The 19,608-nt window shown below is 40.4% G+C and overlaps 1 protein-coding gene across 1 annotated transcript in view; it reads left to right on the top strand.

Moving 5' to 3' along the window:
- The window catches only part of DNER (delta/notch like EGF repeat containing), a 181,273-nt gene that overhangs the window by 67,456 nt on the left and 94,209 nt on the right, over window positions 1-19,608 (top strand). The window lies entirely within an intron of this gene.

Genomic DNA, 19,608 nt, shown 5'->3' with positions numbered 1-19,608 from the left:
ATGATAAAATGAACATACATAGAGAATTCAAGAGATTCCAAGAATTTAGATAGAGGTGAGAGAATAGGTATGGAACAGTGGATTGTTGCAGAATGGGGTGATAGCTACCTGTCTTGAAGAAGAGAAGGCCCAGAAGGGCAGAGTCCAACAACTGCATTTGATTACCAGAAGAAGTAAAGCAGCACTGTGCGCAGGAAAACTATATATTGCCAGAATCAGCAGGAACAGCTGAGTTGATTCATGTAGTTTATTAACTGAAAAGAAGCCCGGGTGTGATTCATGCAGAGCAAACGTCCCAGGGCAAATTCAGCTAATGGCTTGAGCAATGGAGAATTCAAGCAGCAGAACATGGCTGGTGTCAGTGAAAATGAAAGTGAGAACTTTACTGAGCAGGAGAAAAACCCACTCTATCCTCAGACACTTTGTTGTTGTTTTTTGTCGGTTGGGACAAACAAAATGAGGAGATGGGTTTTTTAAAAGACATCCTCTGGATCTCTTATTTTGATTGTGTGTAAAAAGCCATGATCAATTTCTATGGAACAGGGATACACTTTGGAATTGCCTCCACAGGTGTCCAGATTTTCATGGATGCTTCTCTCCAGGGCTGGAGGGCACATTATGAGGGTAATTATGTCCAAGGACACTCTCAGGCAGAGTCTTCACTGCATATAAATGTCTTAGAACTCAGGGCAGTGAAACATGTTCCTGTCTTTTTTGCTATTATAATCTGTGGCAAGAGCATGATGAATTTGACAACTCAGCCACAAAATATCAACAAGCAGAGTGGAACAGGCTTGAGCCACCTGTGCGTCAAGGCTCAGAGTCTGTGGCTCTGGGAAATACAGCAGCAGGTGTCCCTAACAGCAGTCCACATAGCAGAACAGTCCAATAACCTAGCAGATTCCCTCAGTCTGAACCTGAATCTGAACCATCAACAGGAATGGGCGGCACAGACTGGAGGGATTTCAAAATCCCTCCTGCTTCCAGAATTCCCCCATAATGGAAACAGACTTATGCCTCTGCATTTATCATGAAAATCTGAGGGCTGATCCAGAGCATTCCTGGCACAAAAGTCTGATAGAAGTCAACTAAAGTCAGCTCCGCCTGTGGGAACACCCCCAGCCATGCTGACCTACAGCTTTCCCACCAGCGTAAGTGCTACTTACAGCCCTGTGCTGGCTCCAAGAGCTGATTCAACTACTACTCCACATCGAATAGAAAAGTTGTCTCTGAATAGAGAAAACCTCTCCAAGACTGCCCCTTCCCAAATTTGATGAGATTTATTGAGAAACAAATCGTGTGGAACCATAATATGCTTATGAAACACAAAACTCCAACTTCCTGAGCATTTGAAGTGGCACACAACTTGCTTTGAGAAGTTCAAAGTAGGTCTCTCTCTCTCTCTCCTTGAACCACAAGGTGATCTTGTCAACAGCTGTTGGGCATTATTCTCCTGTCTTAGTGATCTGACATATGATTAGAGAACAACATGAAATATTTTTAGATCTGTACTTACAAGTTGCCACATTTTTTTAATTCCCTGTTGTTGTTTTTACTAATCAGTCTAATGAAAGAGGAGCAGGAATTGAAAATGTATTCTTAAATACTTGTTTATCTGAAGCTCAAAGAATAAATAGGTTTGAAACGAGCTGATGCAGCAAATTTTATTTAATTTCCCCCCTTATCTTTGGACACTCAAAAGCCTATGTTTGTACGCTAAAGAATTTCTATCTAGACTATAGTGTTACAATCTTAGGGAAGCATACGGAAGGAAGTCTGAGTGGAATACTGAACAGATGCAAAAAAGTATGGCGAGCTTATATTCTAATAGCCACAATGCAAATTAGAGTAAGTGTGTCCTAATTATTTTTTCATTCATAGTTTCATGCTCTTCTCCAATAGCATGCTAAAGGAAGTTGTTGTTAATGAAATGTAAATGGCATTTTTTTTGCTCCCAGTAACAATTTTTAAAATTTTATTATGCTCATCTTTCTTCCTTCTGGGCTGATACCCATAGAATTTGCCATAGCAAAATGTGTGTGTATATATGTATGAGGGACAAATATATTTATTTGAAAATAAGTCAGTAAATCAAAGCAATGACACTTGGCTTTAACTCTTACAAACAGCAAGTTAGTATGATATAAGTTCTATCTCACACTTCCAGTTGCACAGGGAGACTGTGGAAACCGTAAACCGGTGTTTGGAGATAGTTTCAGAATGGATATGGGCTGACAAGCTAAATTGATAAAATGGAGGTGTTATTAGTGGGGGGGAATTTTGACCCAGGAATTGGGATTCACTTGTTCTGGATAGGGTTGCCCTGTCCCTGAAGAAGTAGGTTTGTAGCTTGGAGTACTGCTGGATCTGAGCCTCCTGTTAGTTAAACAGGTAGTAGTAGAGACTAGGGATGACTTTCACCAGTTTTGGCCAGTGAGCACTTTCTGGGCAGGAAAGATTTTGTTCCTGTAGGTCATGCCCTAGTAACATCTACATTAGACTACAACAATGCACTCTGCATGAGCCAGTCCAGAATGTTGACTGGAATGTGTTGCCCAAGAGACTGTTATTCCAGGGGAATAAATCCAAACTGTGTTTGTGCACATTAGTTTAATGCTTGTTAAATGTGATGAATGAATGCATCCTATATGAAATACAGATATTTGCTCCTCTGTGAGATTTAATCACTCAAAAATGGGGACAGAACCATGTGGACTGAAAACACTTTCAGGTGAAGAAATTTGCTCTCAAAATAGATTATGTGCAAAGTTTCTATTTTTTTCATTCTCACCACAGTAAAACTGGTAATTGCAAGAAGGGCCCTTTTTCAACTAAACACAATTTGGTCTTTCATGCACATAATAAAAGTCTGCCTTTTTATCCATTGCTTATTCACAATCTAATTTTTTCTTATTAGAAAAAAACGGAGTTGTGATTTGTGTGTTTCTGTATGTAGTAAATTTTTCCTTTTTGTTTCATCTCTCAACTAAAATAATACCCAAAAATTAAATAAAAACTATTCAACCCATAAGACTGAGTCAAACAAAACAACAACAGATCAATAGAAACATAATACAGCATAAAATCAACAGAGTAGTCTAAGGTGGTATTGATAAAATGGTTCTCAGGCTATGCCTGTAAAGCCCCTGGGGAACAGGGAATCCCCAATCCCCAGGCAAGAGAAAAATTAAAAGAAAAATATAGTGTTCTATACTATCACATTGTTCTTATCATAGAGTTCTTGGTGATTCCTAGAAATATTGAGAAGTGTAGCTTTAGAATCACTAGAAACTACACCATATAATTTTGTGATTCTAGAACTACCCTTTGTTACTTGAGGGTAGCTTTAGGAATAGCCAAGAACTCCATGATAAGAACTTATTGTACGTAGATGAGATCTTGTTTTTAATTTTCTCTTCGGATGCTGCCCCCTATTGATAGTTGCCAGGCAATACTATCTGAGGCTCAGAGCAAACTGTGTAATAGTTAAAAAGAAGGAACACCTCCTACCCCGGTTAAAAGGCTGGGTAAAGAGAAATTTTTTTGGCCTAAGGCTTAGAGAAAAGTAAGGTAAGACTTATTTCCTTAAGATTAACTCAGTGTAGGGGTGGGGTTTTTTTGTTTTGCTGTATTTGCCTTGGGAGGAATATGTATCTCAGCACAGTTGTATGGTGTCCCTTCCGAATCCAGATTTGTGTAAGTTCTAATTCTCTGAATAGCCAAAATCAGCATGATTTTTTTAAAAATGCACTTGCATTAATAATTATGCACCACCGTGTAAGGGTAAAACAATACACAGGAGTCTAGAAATATAGGTGTGTGTATATGTGTGTGTGTGTGTGTGTATGTGTGTTTGTGTTTGTGTATTTTGACTGAAGGCTTGTAAATATTCTGAGTTAATATTATAAAATCCTTTAAAAATTTTATATGCAGAATCAACTTGGGCAGATTCCCCATTGGAAGGAAGGACTTAGGTTAATGATCTTGCAGTTTGTAAACTGTGCGTAATAGACTTCATTATGCAGACCAAAGAAATCTAAGTCAGAAATCCAAACAGATCTCATAAGAAGTAAGTCCCATTTTATTCAACGGGTTTATTCACAGGAAAATGTTCTTAGGATTCTAGTATGTGTATACAGACCACCCCTTTTTGCCACTTGGTTGGACTGTGCAGTTAAAAGATGTCATTGTTTGTAATAATATTATTATTGATACATTTAATATAATAACCAGATGTTTCTGTTGAGTATTGCTATTTATTGTACTTTTGGGCCCTATACTTTTGCTTTGTATGTACTTCTCTCCAATTACTCTGAAGACAGTCCTGCAATGCAGAGCTCCATATCCTCTTGTGTCAGAATCCCAAGAACTGTAACAAACTCATGTAAAAGAACAGTAGTTTATTGGTAAATGAGATCTTCTCTGGTCAATGCCAGAACTGAGATTTGCCCGCGCAAACCCCTATAGTTAAAGCAGAGTGCACCCCCCCCCCCATCGTGGGAATGCGTGCCCAAAAGAACTGAAAATGAGATAACAGTGAAGACAGCCAGGCACTGACCTTGGGCAGCACCTGGTACAGTATAGCATCACACAGAAGACAGAGAAAAGTCAGTTAGAAATGCCGTTAACCCATTCCACCACCCTCAGCATCCAGAAAGCAACAAAAGCAAATCCCTTAATTAACAGGCCTCCTGACATCTTGATACTTTGGTGATTATAGAAAACATTGGAGTTATGCAAATGGAAGTAGAGTGAGTGGAGTGAGAGGAGGGGAGTTCCGTGGGAAAGGTCTGCCTCTGCAACTGGGGTCACCATCTCTGGACTGGGAAATTCATGAAGATTTGGGGGCAAAGCCTGAGGAGAGGGAATTTGGGGAGGGATTTCACCCAAAATCTATGGTAACCCTAACTGTCTACCTGCTGAAGCTGCCATTTCTTTCTAGGAAAATTGCTCTCTGAAGTGGAATTCTGGGGGAACTTCAGATCCCACCTGGAGGTTGGCAGCCCTGTCCGCAGATAGGGCTGCAAAATAGGGAAAACCAGAATATCTACTTTGGCCCTAAAGCCCATTTAACTCACTGGAATTCACTCCTGAGATAGCATGTATAGGATTGGGCTATTAGCATCTGAAATGGTTGTTTATTTCATACATAATTTGCAGATGTACTTCTGCACTTTCAAATCAAGATCCTTCCTTGCTCTTATTTCTGCAGCTGTAGCTCTTCTGTTTCTTAGTATCATCATCTATTCTTCCAGACAAAAGAATCAGAGAAACAGAGTGCCTCTAAAACTGGATAAGCTGATTAGCTTAATTGTACTTCATTCTTATTTTGTATTATAATAATGATCTGTTTTATAATAAAGGCCTATCTTATCCCTTAGTATTAATATTCTGTGATATACCATTTCTTTTTTTTTACTCTTAGAAAATCATTTTTATTTTAATTTAAGATTACCAGAATGAACAAAGACATTTGTGAAAGAAGCAACGTGGTGCTAGTTATTCTTCATTCACTGCTTGTGTGTCCTGACCTTTTACTAAAGTAACTATGGTCAAATCTACCAGTTCCATGAGTGGCCACACCTGATATACCTGCCTTAAGCTGGAAAAAGGAATCCCTGGCAACTTCTGAGTACCCATGTCTCACACAGTAAGGAGTACCCGCTGACTGTGAAGCTGTCCTTAAGGGGGAATATTACCCCATCTAGAACAAACTGTAGCCCTCCTCCCCAATTTGTTTTTACCTCAAGCTAACATTACTTTCATCTTGTCTAGATTAAGTTTGTTTGCTTACCTTCATCCAGCCTATTTCCTCCAGGTACTGATTTACAGTCTCCATCATTTTTCCAGATTGTGATAGAAAAGAGAGAGTAGTGTGTCATCTGAATATAGATTGCTGGATGAATCATCTGCCCTTGACACATTTCAGTCTAGCTTCAGATATGGTTTTGGAACTGAGTAACCTTAATTGCACTTTTGAATTATTTTCTTTTCTATCTTAATAAGGGCAACATCCCTTTCTGATTCTATTAGGCTTTTCTATGGCCTTTGACAATGTGGATCACTCTAGTAGTGAGCGGATATTGACAGTTTGGCCCTACGGTGGCTTTGGTGGTTTTTCTCCTGACAGATATCAAGAGTTTCTGTGGGAGAGTCTGCATCAGCAGTTTCAAAACTTGATTAGCAGAGTGCTGCAAGGATCAATTTTGTTGTCAAAGCTCTTTAATATTTATGTCAGGTCTCTGAATGTGATTTTCTATAGCTATGAGGATTGGGAGTCATCAGTATGCTGATTACTCTATTTTATTTTGTTTTGTTTTGCCTGAGCCCCTAGAAGCTGTGTGTCAATTGGTGACATTAGGGTTAGGCTTCTGGATGCCTCACAGATTCAGTACTCTCCCCCACCTCCAGCAGGTTGTAGCTTTTCATTAGAAGTATATATGACTATTTAAATCCCTTCCAAAAGATCATTAAGTACAGAGCCTGACGTTACTTACCTGTGATCATTCTAAAACAGTGAGTTTGGGGTAAAGGGACGAAGGCAGAATCAAAAGAAGCTGAATCCATGCAAAACTGAGGCAATGCTAGTTATGAAAGTTGTTTAGGATTCTGGAGGGTAGAGTCTACCTGTTTTAGACAGAGTAAATCTCTTTTGCAGATCAGATTGAGAGCTTTTGAGTACTTATGGAATACAGTTTTGCTTGAATAGTGTTAGTATTGTGGTTGGAAGGGCTTTGAAACAATTGCACGTTGTTCACCAACTGTCTGTAGTCGGATTTGGCTGATCAGGCCATGGTCATTTATGATTTGGTGACCTTGTAACTGGATTACTGTAGTATGCTTTACGTGTCTGTAAGACCGTATGGCTGCCTGTTTGTTATCAGACGTAGCCACCAAGGGCTTCTTTCAGCTTTGCTTAGAACAGCACCATTGATTACTTTTCTGTTTCCAAGTTCAGTTCAAGATACTGAACTTGGAAATAGTTTAAAGCCTTTCGTGACTTGTGACCTATGTATCTGAAGGACCATCTTCCCTTACATAATCCCAGTTGTCTCATAATCCTATAAAAGAGGGTAAATCCCATCCCTCACTTAGCATCCTATATTTTTGTAACATATACCCTAGACCTGTATGGCCACTCTTTGTACAAGGTTTTGTTGTTGTTGTTCTCACCTATTGCTGTTAGATATGAAATGTACTTTCTCCTCAGACAGATACTCAACTTGCCCATCTCTTGCTGTATCTAAATGCTTGTTGCTGGGACTGTGTGATGTGTCTTTAGTGGACTCTCATGCTCTCAGAAATGGCCTTTCAGTCTGTTGGTGTTTTCCCTCTCAAGATAATACAGTCTGATGCAGTATGACATTTAATTTAGGCCTGTATTTCAGTTTAACTCTATAATGCCTTTATGAGGTGAAGAAAAAATTTGCTGTTTGGCCTAAAATATATTTGATTCTGATTTTCCCAAATAACTGGTGAGTACTTGTGAGGTACTCCTGGGTGGCAGTTGCCTCTCCCACAGTCCCCACACCTGTCACACTGAGAGGGGCTGCCTCAGAATAGGAGGGGAAGGGGGAAACTTGCACCCAACTCTTGCAGTCCCTGACAGGGATATTCCCCAGTCTATGGGAACTTTTCTACTTGATTCCTTCCCAGCCTTGATTCCTTCCCAGCCTTGATTCCTTCCCAGCCTTGCCTCTCCCCTCCCCTCTTCCCCTGCCAATTCAAACCCTGAGGCCAGCTTTGAGCCATTCTCTCAGGGCTTGGGTTGGGTCCCTGGCCTGCCCATCAACGTTCTACCCCTTCTCCTGTACCAAACCCCTCCCTCCCCAACTTGATGTCAGCCTTAGTTGCTGAGGTCTGCCTGTGACTGGAAGAGGATCTCTGGTCCTGTAGCCTCAGTTACAGCATTGGGATGGTGAGCATGTTCTGCGTCATCACCTGCTCGCCAGCTTGTTCCTCGCTTCTGCTTCTAAGCTGTCCCCAGACACCCACTTCATGTCCGGCTTGCCCCATTGCTGTCCCTTACTACTGCCAGGTGACTCTGGGATGCTGGGCCTCTGGGCAGGTTGGTAAAAAGCAGGGGGCTTGCTGGAGCCATTATGGGACAGTGTTAAAAATTTTGGTGTTGTACACATAGATGCAATTTTGCATAGTGTCTGTAAATAGCTGAGTCTGACAGCACCAATTGCTCTATTGTGTAATCTAAATAACTTCAAGGTGTCCAGTTTGTAGTTATTTTTGAAACCAGATGGGTCCAGAGTGACATTTATTATACAAGGTGTGCTGTATTGCATTACTGAGAGTTATTGTAATGCATTCCTAATGAGCTAGACAGTGCCAAATGTCTTGCCATCTTGCTAGAGAGAGAAAAAGCACACACAGAGATCTTTCAAACAGCAGAGCCACAATCTATAGAACAATGTTACTAAAGTAAAGGATATGTGTAGAGAGAATCTCTGAAATCAGTTCTTTGAAGCAGCAATGGGGGAGGGACTTGGTCCAGTTTGTTGGCCTTCCAGGTGGAACAGGAGGCTGAACTAAATGGACCATAAAGTGTGATCCAGCAGGACTGAAATTTATATTTATATTACTAGCTATATACAAGTAGAAGTGATTTTGACTTTTTTTAAAGCAATCTCTTTTTACTTAAATGGAGCATTCTACTAAGAGAGCCAACGTAGTGTAGTAGTTAAGGGCAGTGGACTCTAATGTGGAGAACTGGGTTTGCTTCCCCACTCCTCTACATTAGTGGCAAACTCTTATCTGGTTTATTTTCCCACCTCTGTACATTAAACCTGCTGGATAACCAGTCACTGTTCTCTCAGAACTCTCTCAACCCCTCCTACCTCACATGGAGTCTGTTGTGGGAAGAGGAAGGGAAGGAGTTTTTAACCTGCTTTGAGACTCCTTACAGTAGAGAAAGATGGGGTATAAATCAAAACTCCTACTCTCCTTAATATTAAGCATTTTCTTTTTACTTAATATGGAGTTCAACAGCAGTTTTTGCCAGGGACATAAAAGAATGCATCAGACACTTTGCCACTATTTATGTACGATAACAATAGGTTCATGAATGTGCACACACAGGGAGAGATAGTTGCTTTTGCATCACAAAAGCCATGAGCATTTTTCATAGTCTGCTAAACAGTGGCCTTACCACATTGAGGAACAGGTGAATGAGGAACCTTGCCCATCAGATCTATCAATTAATGCTTTTGTATTTTCTCACTGTTAATAATATATTTGAAAAAACCCTTGCTTATAGGAAAAAGCAGCAAAGGAAATTTTTCAGGGAGGAGTTTCACCCTTAAAAGTTATTGTCAAATGGAGTCTATGGTGCAGCTTTGTGAGCTTGGATGTTACCATAGAGTGGACAGTTCCCTGGTTCTGAAATGTATTCAACAATTCCCATCTTTGAATTTGAACCACAACAAAACATTGTGATATGTAGAGAGGTTATCAGAATCAGGGGGAAAGTTTAAACTCTGCTCTAGTGGTATCAGTGTATGCATGGTGATACTTTCACTGGCTTCTGTTCATTCACTGTGAGGAAAAAAATAATGTATAATTTAAGTGTTTGGTAAGAGCCTTGCAAACCTGATAAGGAGGACTTTAAATCTTGTGGGGGACGGCAACAATGCTTCAAAGTCTAGTTAGATGCCAATAACTGAAGATAAGAACACTAGAGATGTGTGGGGAGTGACAGATATGTGGGGAACCATTAATTTTCAGGTAAGAACAGAAATTGATTCCTCAGGGCACATTAACCATAGTTTCCAATGTCTTTATACTAGTACGCAGAATCTGAGAAACAAGCAGGAGGAACTTGAAATTTTAAGACCGGAAAGGGATTGTGGTCTAATAGTCATTACTGAAGCTTGGTGGTATGGAACTCACAATTGGGATATTAGGACTGAGGGATACAACGTGTTTAAAGGAAATAGACAAATAAGGAAAGGGGGAAGATTAGCATTATATGTCAAGGAGCTTTATATTTGTGAGGAAATACATGAATCTGAGCAAGGAAAGTCAGTTGAGAGTCTGTGGGTAAAAATAAAAGGAGGAAGAAATAATAGTGTTATTATGGTAGGGATCTCTTATAGACAACCAAACCAAACAGAGGATTTGAATGAGACTCTCCTAGAACAGATTACAAAGTTCTCAAAGATATGGGACATAGTGGTCATGGGAGATTTCAATTACCCAGATATCTTCTGGAAGTCAAACTCTGATAAAAATAAAAGGTCTAATATTCCTGTCTTGTGTTGCTGAATACTTATTTTCCAGAGGGAGGAGAAGGAAACAATGTGGTCTGCGATCTTGGATTTGATTCTCACCCCAGGGAAGAACTGGTTGATGAGGTGAAAGTAGTGAGCATGCTGGGTAATAGTGATCATGTAATTTTGGAATTTAAGATCTTGGGGAAATGAAAAACTGTATGTCACTACACATATAGGTTGGACTTTTAAAAAGCTAATTTTTACAAATATAAAAATTTTACAAATGTAAAAATTGTCCACAAGTACACAAACAATTTCAACAGAAAAGAAGAAACCATAAAAATGAACAAAATTTGTCTGCCAGTACTGAAAAACATTAGAATCAAGACACTGACTAATGAACACCATCCAGAGAAAGGATGTCTCCAGGCAGTAAGCAAAGGGCTGGTGAACACCACCCAGAACATCACCCACCGCTCTAGGCAGTAAGCAATCAATGGGATCAAAAAGGCCAGGCTACTACAATGCAGATGCCCTCACCAATTGATTATGCTTTCTTCATGGTTACTCACATGCTAAATGGGTGAATACCACCCAACACATGCAAGTCAAGCTTGCTAATTGCACCCTTTACACTTGTTAACAGGCAAATGGTTCTTTCTCCCACCCTGGACATTCCACAGGTATAGATACTCTGACTTGCTTAACTACCATCAGATCCTCTGAAGATGCCAGCCACAGATACAGGTGAAGCGTCAGGAGAAAATGCTACTAGAACACTGCCTTACAGCCCGGAAACCACACAATACACCAATGTAAAGTTATGTTGGGTAGAATCCTATGGTCAGAAATACTTAAGGAGAAGGAAGGTCAAGAGCGGTGAGAGTTTCTTAAAAGTGAAATCTTTAAGGCACAATCACAAGCAATTACAATAAGAAGGAAAAATGTGAGGAACCTGAAGAAGACCGGGTGACTCCATAAACAGCTTTCCAAAGATCTTAGGGCCTTTGTTCATGATTTTGAAGAATTTTTGGAGAACAGCTGAGTTGTCAAAAGATTGGAGGCAGGCAAATGTTATCCCTATCTTCAAGATGGCAGAAAAGGAGGATCTTGTAACTACCGACAGATCAGCTTGATGGCTATATCTGGAAAGGTTTTAGAACTAATCATCAAACAAGTCAGTCTTTGAGCATTTAGAAAAGATGGTTGTGATTACTAAGAGCCAGCACAGGTTCCTTAACAATAATAAATGTCAGATTAAACCTTATCTCCTTTTTTGAGAGTGTTACTATCTTGTATAGGGAATGCTGTGGGCATAGATTATCTTGATTTCAGTAAGGCTTTCTGATAAGGTTCCACATGTTATTCTTGTTGATAACTTGGTAAAATGTGGTTTTGATCCTGTTGCTGTTAGGTGGATTTGTAACTGGTTGACTGATTGCACCCAAAGAGTGCTTGTTAATGGTTCCTCATCTTCTTGGAGAGGAGTGACAAGCAGAGCGCCTCAGGGATCTGTTCTGGGCCGTGTGTTGTTCAACATTTTAGTAACTGACTTAGATGAAGGAATAGAGTGGATGCTCATTATATCTGCAGATGATACTAACTTGGGAAGGCTAGAAAATGCAATAGAAGACAGAGTCAAGATACAAGATGATCTTGGCAGGCTGACAAACTGGACTAAATCTGAGTTTCAACAAAGATAAATGTAAAGTTCTGCATTTAGGTAGGAACAATCAAATGCATAATTGTAGGATGGGGGATACGTGTCTTGGCAGTAGTACATTCGTAAAGGACCCAGGAGCCTTAGTAGAACATACACTGGATATGAGTCAACTTTGTGATGCAATAGCAAAAAAAGCAACTATGATTTTCGGCTGCCTCAACAGAAGTAGTGTCCAGATCATGCAAAGTAATGGTATCCCTTTACTCCTCGCTGGTTAGATCTCAGAGTAGTGTGTTCAGTTTGGGGCACTGCAGTTTAAGAAGGATGTTGACAAGCTGGTATGTGTTCAGAAAAGGGCAACAAAGAGCAAATCCTATGAGGAATGGTTGAAAGAACTGCATGTGTGTAGCCTGGAGAGGAGATTACTGAAAGATGATATAATGGCCATTTTAAAGTATTTAAAAGACTATCATATAAAGCAGTGGTTCTCAACCTTCCTAATGCGGGGACCCTCTAATACAGCTCCTCATGTTGTGGTGACCCCCAACCCTAACATTTATCCATTTTACAGATGGAGAACACTGATGCAGAGAGTCTTAGGCGACCTCTGTGAAAGGGTCATTTGACCACCAAAGGGGTCCCGAACCCCAGATTGAGAACCACTGATATAAAGGATGGAGTAGTGTTGTTTTCTGTTGCCCCAGAAGATAGGATCCAGAACCAAAAACCAATGTGTTGAAATTAAATCAAAATTGTTTTTGACTAAGCATTAGGAAGAAATTCCTGGCAGAGCAGTTCTTCAGTAGAACAGGTGTCCTCAGAAGGTTGTGGGCTCTCCTTTGTTGGAGGTTTTTAAGCAGATGGCCATCTGACAGCAATGCTGATTCTGTGGATTTAGGCGGATCACGAAAGGAAGGGCAGAAAGAGGTGAGTCTGTGCTTGGCTCTTGTGGTCCTTCCTTATATGCCAAGGTAATGCCAAATCACTGGGAATGAAGATGAAGGACCAGGGCAGAGACTTGGACTTAGTGAAGGAACACATGTTGGGCAATCTGGGGTGTACTTCAGTTCAGCCTTTCTCAGGAGGAAGAAGCATTGTTGCAAGTCTTGGCAGGAGTCAGGACCTTAACCAGACTACCAGGAAGGACAGGGATTGTAGCCTCCTATATAAGCATACAGGTGAAAGAAAACTTTCTTTGGTTCAAAAGGTCCCACTAATCACTCACATCTAGCCAGGAAAGAACCTGACCTTCCACACCAGCCTCTAGTACTGAGTTTATGTGGAAAGTCCTGTTCCTAGTTCCTGCCTCACCTCAAGGTGCACAGCTGCACAAGGTCTACAGCCTGCCTGCTGCATGCAAGGCTGCTTCTTCCTCTCTGCTTCCTTGTGAGAAGACCACTTCACTGCTGACACCTACTCTGAGTCCAGGAGCAGTTAGTCTACACAGTCACCAGATTGCTCTGTTTGGGGAAATGTAAGGTAACATACATGCTACTAGTATGGGATACAGAGCAGTATCAGTGTATGGTTTGAAGTGGGGAAAACAACAAAGCTGTTGCATGGTACAAATTGAACAGAAGGTGCTGAGTAATGGAAGGATCATTTGCTGACATATGCAAGTATGCAAAATTTGGCTTTTTTTGGATGGGGGGGATCAGGAAGATGCACTGTTTTTTAAGGATATTTGTGGAAAGAAAGTTAATGCCTTTATCTTATGCCTACTTACTCAGACGTTCTATAGGGTTCTGAGACACATTTGAATTGTAAATAGAACTGCACTTGCACAGAAAGGGCTGATTGTTAAATAAGTGTAGGATGCAACACTGTAGTAACCTCTTAAAAGTACATTTATTTTATTGAAGAGGTTCCATGAAGTGCCACTGGTGGTAGCAGTATTAGGTAGTTGCAGACAAAAATAAAATGACCCTGTTTTAGCATCTTAACAGTTGCAGCACATCTGACAAAATGGGATCCAGTTCATAAAAATTTATGTTACAATACATTTGTTAATATTTAAGAAGTGATTATTGAATTGGGTATGTTCATGGGTTGGATCCAACAGCAGAAATTTTTGCACATGCAGAAAAGCTGTGGTGAATCCAACCATCTGAATGCTTCTGAAATAGTGGCCCATATTTTTGCCTAATAAATACTTGTTGAAAAATGTATGGACCTACTCTGAGCTCTAGTGAAAGATCAGGCTCTAAACTAAAGTAAGCAAATATGGCAATTTCTAAGTGAAATTATTACAACTTACATCATTTTTTAATTTATTACATCTACATTAGCTGACACTGCATCATAAGATCTGGCTGGAAGTGGCTTGGAGAGGAAAATGCATGGGGCACACTTTTCATTCCATGCTGACAACCCCTTTTTCATCTTGGAGCAAGATGTGCTTTCTGCTGCAAGATCCTTCCATTACCTGGCCAGCAAAAGAAAGTGGTGTGGGAAGAGACCTAGAGTTGAAAATGTGTCCTTTCTTCTTTTTATTGACTGAATAGGTGTAATATCTAGTCTGGTTATGATAATGATTGAACTGTGAGGAGTGTTTGTTTGGATACATTAAAGTTGTTTTTCAAGTTTGAAAGGACTTGGAGGATCACAGCAAGGGATGAAAAATATTCAGCATCCCAAATAAGGTGTATTTTGGGAAACTGATACAATGATCCCAAGAAATATTTTGCATTTATTAGGTAGAAGCCAATGTTCACAAGCTCTGGGAGATGTTTTTTTACTCTCCTTCTTTCCCCCCTTTGTCTTTGCATTTAAGTTGAGGGGGTGGTTTCATATAGGCTTGTCAGACTGCTTGGATCAATTTGTCTTTGTCAGTTTCAAGAGAGTTTTTTCTTTGTCAGAGTTGCTTTGTGTTCCACTAATTGTTTTCACAGTGTTGGATTTGTTCTGCCATTGATTCACATTAGTTCTGTTGGAACTAGTTTTGCCTACTATCATGGCACTGGAGTCTCTGGATATCTGTACATTGTCATTTATTCTATTGGGCTTGCAACACCCTTGTCCCTTGCTAGGATTTGTTCTGGTGTAATCCTCCAAGTCCTTTTGAACTTGCACTGCCAGAGTGCTCTTGGGTTCTGCTGGGCATTCTATAGATTGCCACTTGTTCTGCTTGGCTTGAAAAAGTACTTCACGTCTTCAGTTTCTACTTCAAAAATTCTCTGGTTTGACTTTACATTTGTTGAACTTGCACTGCCCAAGTGACTCTGGGTTTTTCTGGGCTTGTGCACATTGCAGTTGGTTCTGCTACACTTGCAAAAGGACCCCCCCTTCAGGTTCTACTGCAGAGATTGTCTGATTTGAAATTGGTTCTGTTGGGCTTGCACTTCCACAGTGGTTCTGGGTCTCTGCACATTGCCATCAGTCTTTTTGGGCTTGCAGAAATGCCCCCAACCTGGAGTTTCCACTGGAGAGATTCTCTAGTTTGATTTTGGTTCTGTTAGGCTTAGCTCACTAGCTTGTGATTCTACTAGGATTACTGGGTTCTGCAATGGTTCTGCTGAACTTGTTGTGTTGGTTCTTCCATGGGAAACATTTGACCAGTGATTGCTGCTTGCAGGAATAGCTTTTGCCCTGGAAGCAGCTTGGAGGTTTTCATTTTGTTCCCCTCCATAGGAAATAATGGAAGATGGATGGGGGCACCTGTTTAGGGGCCTATAGAATTGGACCCTTTGGTCCAATCTGCTTCACTTTTTGGGCTATTTAAAGGACAGGCACTAGCATATCCCCTGCAGTTTTGGTCCCTGTACCTTTAAAAACAATTCTGCCCCCAGCCACTCAGAATTTTTCTCCCATAGGTGATAATGGACCCAAACAATTTAGAAACCCCCCAAACATCCGAATACCATATTGATATTTTAATTCAGGGATGTTGGGAATACTGATGTTTTCCAAATCAAATATACCTGAATCCAAAAAATGCCATTTTTTGTGTTGTTGTATGTCACCTATAGCTGTGATGTTCTGTACAAGCTGAAACTTCCAAGTTATCTTCAGGAGTAATCCTATGTAGAGTGCTAGTCTAGCTTCAGGGTTACTGTGGAATACTACCAAGTAGCTAGATTGGCCTTGCAGTGAGGTATCCCTCATGCTAAAAGAAGTTTGAAGGAATTTCACAACTGAATACAAAAACTGTGTACATTTGTCTGCATCACAACAATTTGTGTGTGCAACATGCTGTCAAGTCACAGTCAATGTGGCAACCCAGTAGGGGTCTGAAAGCAAATGACTAACAGAGGTGGCTTGCTAATGCCTTCCTCTGCATAGCGACCCAGGTATTTCTTAATAGTTCCCCATCCAAATACTTATCAGGGCCAATTCTGCTTAGCTTCTGAGATCTGATGAGATGAAACTAGCCTGAGGCATCCATATCAGGGCCATTACAACAACAGTCTTAACTAAATGAAATCTAGGACAGTCAGGTAGCAATCCTAAGCAGGTCTACTCAAAAGTAAATCCCATTTTATTTAATGGGCTTGCAGCCAAAATCAACAATAGGTGTGACGGAGAATCACATTGTTCGGAATTTGCTAAGAATGCTCTGTTTAAAAACACATAATTCATGATGTTACACAGTGGTTTACTGAATAACAGAAACTTGTATCTATTTGTATTTTAATAAAATCAATTTTATACTTGAAGCCTTGGGTCAGTGTAAATAGGAAGGAAATTGTGTTCTATTATGGTTCTCATACGTTAGTGATAAAAACCATTATAAACATATACTCCTGTAGGAAAGATCTCATCTGGTTAGTTCTGAAATTTCTTCCATAATGATACCAGGCCCAGTTGGAGGTATTTTTTATTCCCTCAAGGCAAACCCTAGGCACATACTATTACCACATTTTCAGCTGATGTATCTGTACTACTTTAGTTAATAACAAACTGTCTCTTGCTATCAGAAGAAATGTACATGTAGAAAGAGACCAACATACTACAGGAAGCTTTTAAAGAGCAGTGTATTCTCTGAGCACATTAATTACATTGCACATCCTCAATTGGTCTGTATTGGTGAAGATTAGTGCTCTCTAGTGACAACAGTGGCAGGAAGGAGGTTCTCCAACAAATGCATCTCATATTGCAGAGGTTCCCTATCTGCATTGCTCTCATTTAAGTTATCTTTCTTACTCATTCTATGGTATGTTGGTACATTGAGAGCAGTTCAAAATGTTCAGAACTAAACAGGATACTTTTATTACCTTGGTTGTTACTTGGTTTTATGGTTTTGGCCAGGTATATTGTCCTGGGTGCTCTTTAGACAGAAAAACAACCAATTCGCTTTATAAGTAAGTTACATTGCAAGTATCAGAGTGAAAATAAAAATCAGATAAATTGCTGAGACCTTCAGTACCCTTGTCCAGGATAAGCCCCGTTGGCCTACTATGCAGTGTTTTTTGTGTGATAGCATGTGTTCTTGGATTTGCTGATTTCTGGGCTATTCTATAAACTAAAGTGAAATAAATTGGCATACTTCATTTTGGTTAGAAGTCTTTTGGTATACATTTTTGAAGGCTGTTGCAATAAAATTATGAACAAAATTACAAAAAAAGAAATATTGAAATGAAATAAAGCTTAGAGATGCAATTAAGATTTGTTTGTTTGGAAGATGTCCTCTCAGATTCAGGGCATTGTGCTTTTGGTTTTCAATACTTGGTTTTCAATTAAACAGAACTTTAAGCTTCATTGGAGTAGTGTGTCAGTCGATGTGTTTATTGCATTTGTTGGCATTTTGTTTCGTGAAATATCAAAGCTCATAGGAGTGGAAGGGCAACTTGGAAACAGCCCAATTTAGTTGTCATTCACAACTATGATTGATGTTTTAAACTGTCTCATAAGGGTTTTGTTTATAATTGGATTTAGTTAGATGTTTTATTTTATAATTTTTAAATGGTGTGGACTATTGAGAAACATCAGGAGGAAAGATAATGGTAAGTGTAAAAGGGGTAACTATTACTACAGCAGTTTGCAGACACATATGTGTGATGTCAGTGTATGTTTAGCAGTAACCAGCGAACATGCCGTATGTGCCAAGGGGACTGAAGGAGTAACTACTGCAAAAAACCCAACTAATATTGCATTTGGCATAGGGGGAAAGCAGCCTTGATGTGGATACAACCATGCAGTTTTATTGCTGCCTTGCTGACATTCACCTAGCTTGTTCTTGCAGTCTCTGATGCCTGGTCCAGACCAGTCTATTTTTCAATTCATTTCAATTATATTTGTACCCTGCCCTATCCCCGAAGGACTCAGAGCGGCTAACAACATGATAAAAATACATTTCAGTAATACAACAATAACATACAGTAACAATAATAAAATACATGAGACTAAATAGAACCAATTTCAGATGGCAACTAAGCATTTCAGGCTATACAACTTATATGACCTTGGGCAATGAATTCTTGGTTTTGTTTCACTCTTCCCTGCCATTCACCTCCTCTGAGACTTAAGGCTTTATCTGAACTGTATTTGGATCCAAGCCGTTTGCTGTCTGCTTCTGTTGCTCAGAGCTGGGTTGGAGGCGGAAACCTAACACCAGCTGCCTGGAGCCTGACTCAGCATAGATAAGCATCTTTGAGCAGCCTGCGGAAGCTGGCATATTCTACAGCTCTGAAGGGCTGCCCATCAATAGCAATCATCATACTGATGAGATGTGACCCTTCTCTCTACCATTCTTCTTACCTCTGATCACTCTAGTGCAGTGGTTCTCAACCTTCCTAATGCCGTGACCCTTTAATACAGTTCATCATGTTGTGGTGACCCCCAACCATAAAATTATTTCTGTCTCGGTTCCTAAGACTACCGGAAAAATGTGTTTTTGTGGTCTTAGGCGACCACTGTGAAAGGGTCGTTCGACCCACAGGTTGAGAATTGCTGTTCTAGACCAGGGGTAGGGAACCTGCGGCTCTCCAGATGTTCAGGAACTACAATTCCCATCAGGCCCTACCAGCATGGCCAATTGGCCATGCTGACAGAGGCTGATGGGAATTGTAGTTCCTGAACATCTGGAGAGCCGCAGGTTCCCTACCCCTGGTCTAGACCAAGGATGTTAGAAGACACCCCTGGAGCAGACACTCTGTGTCTAAAGGGCACAGGAAGAGATGAATGAAAGGAGTTGAGATGGCAGCACACTGAGATGTTCCTCCATCTTTTCCTCTTGTGTCATCTCTAGCCTCTCCTCCTGTCTCCCACGGGAAGGGCCGCTGGGCTGTGCAGGAACCAAAGAAGAAGATGGTGCATGAAATTCCTTGTCCAGTTCCTCCAGCATTCTCTTGGTCTTTAGGGTGAGGTTCAGAGCTGCAAACCTGCTAGGAAGAGTACAACAATATAACTTCACCAACTCAACAGAGCATCAATGTACAAAACCTTCCCCACTTCAAAACAGTTTAAACAAATGAAGAAAAAACAGGGAACAGGGACCCAGCTTACAACAGCTCACCACAACAGAGAAACAAGCATCAGAAAACGAAGGGAGGGAAGGAGGAAGAATCAACACAAAAAATTGAAAGACCCTCCCAAGACTCGGAATCCTAGAGAAAGAAACCCAAAGGGGGGGGGAGGGACCCCTAATACAGGGGTGAGAAAACATACATATGCACAAAACCAAAGGAAGTACTGTTAAAAGAAACCTAGAACCTCCCACACAAGAACAAAAAAATAATTAAAACCTCTGCAACCAACCAACTACTGAAACACCTCCCCCAACAG

This window comes from Sphaerodactylus townsendi, linkage group LG08, assembly GCF_021028975.2.
Source record: "Sphaerodactylus townsendi isolate TG3544 linkage group LG08, MPM_Stown_v2.3, whole genome shotgun sequence".
Taxonomy (NCBI): domain Eukaryota; kingdom Metazoa; phylum Chordata; class Lepidosauria; order Squamata; family Sphaerodactylidae; genus Sphaerodactylus; species Sphaerodactylus townsendi.
The sequence above is the reverse complement of the archived record's forward strand: the minus strand, read 5'-3'. Positions and strand labels throughout refer to the sequence as shown.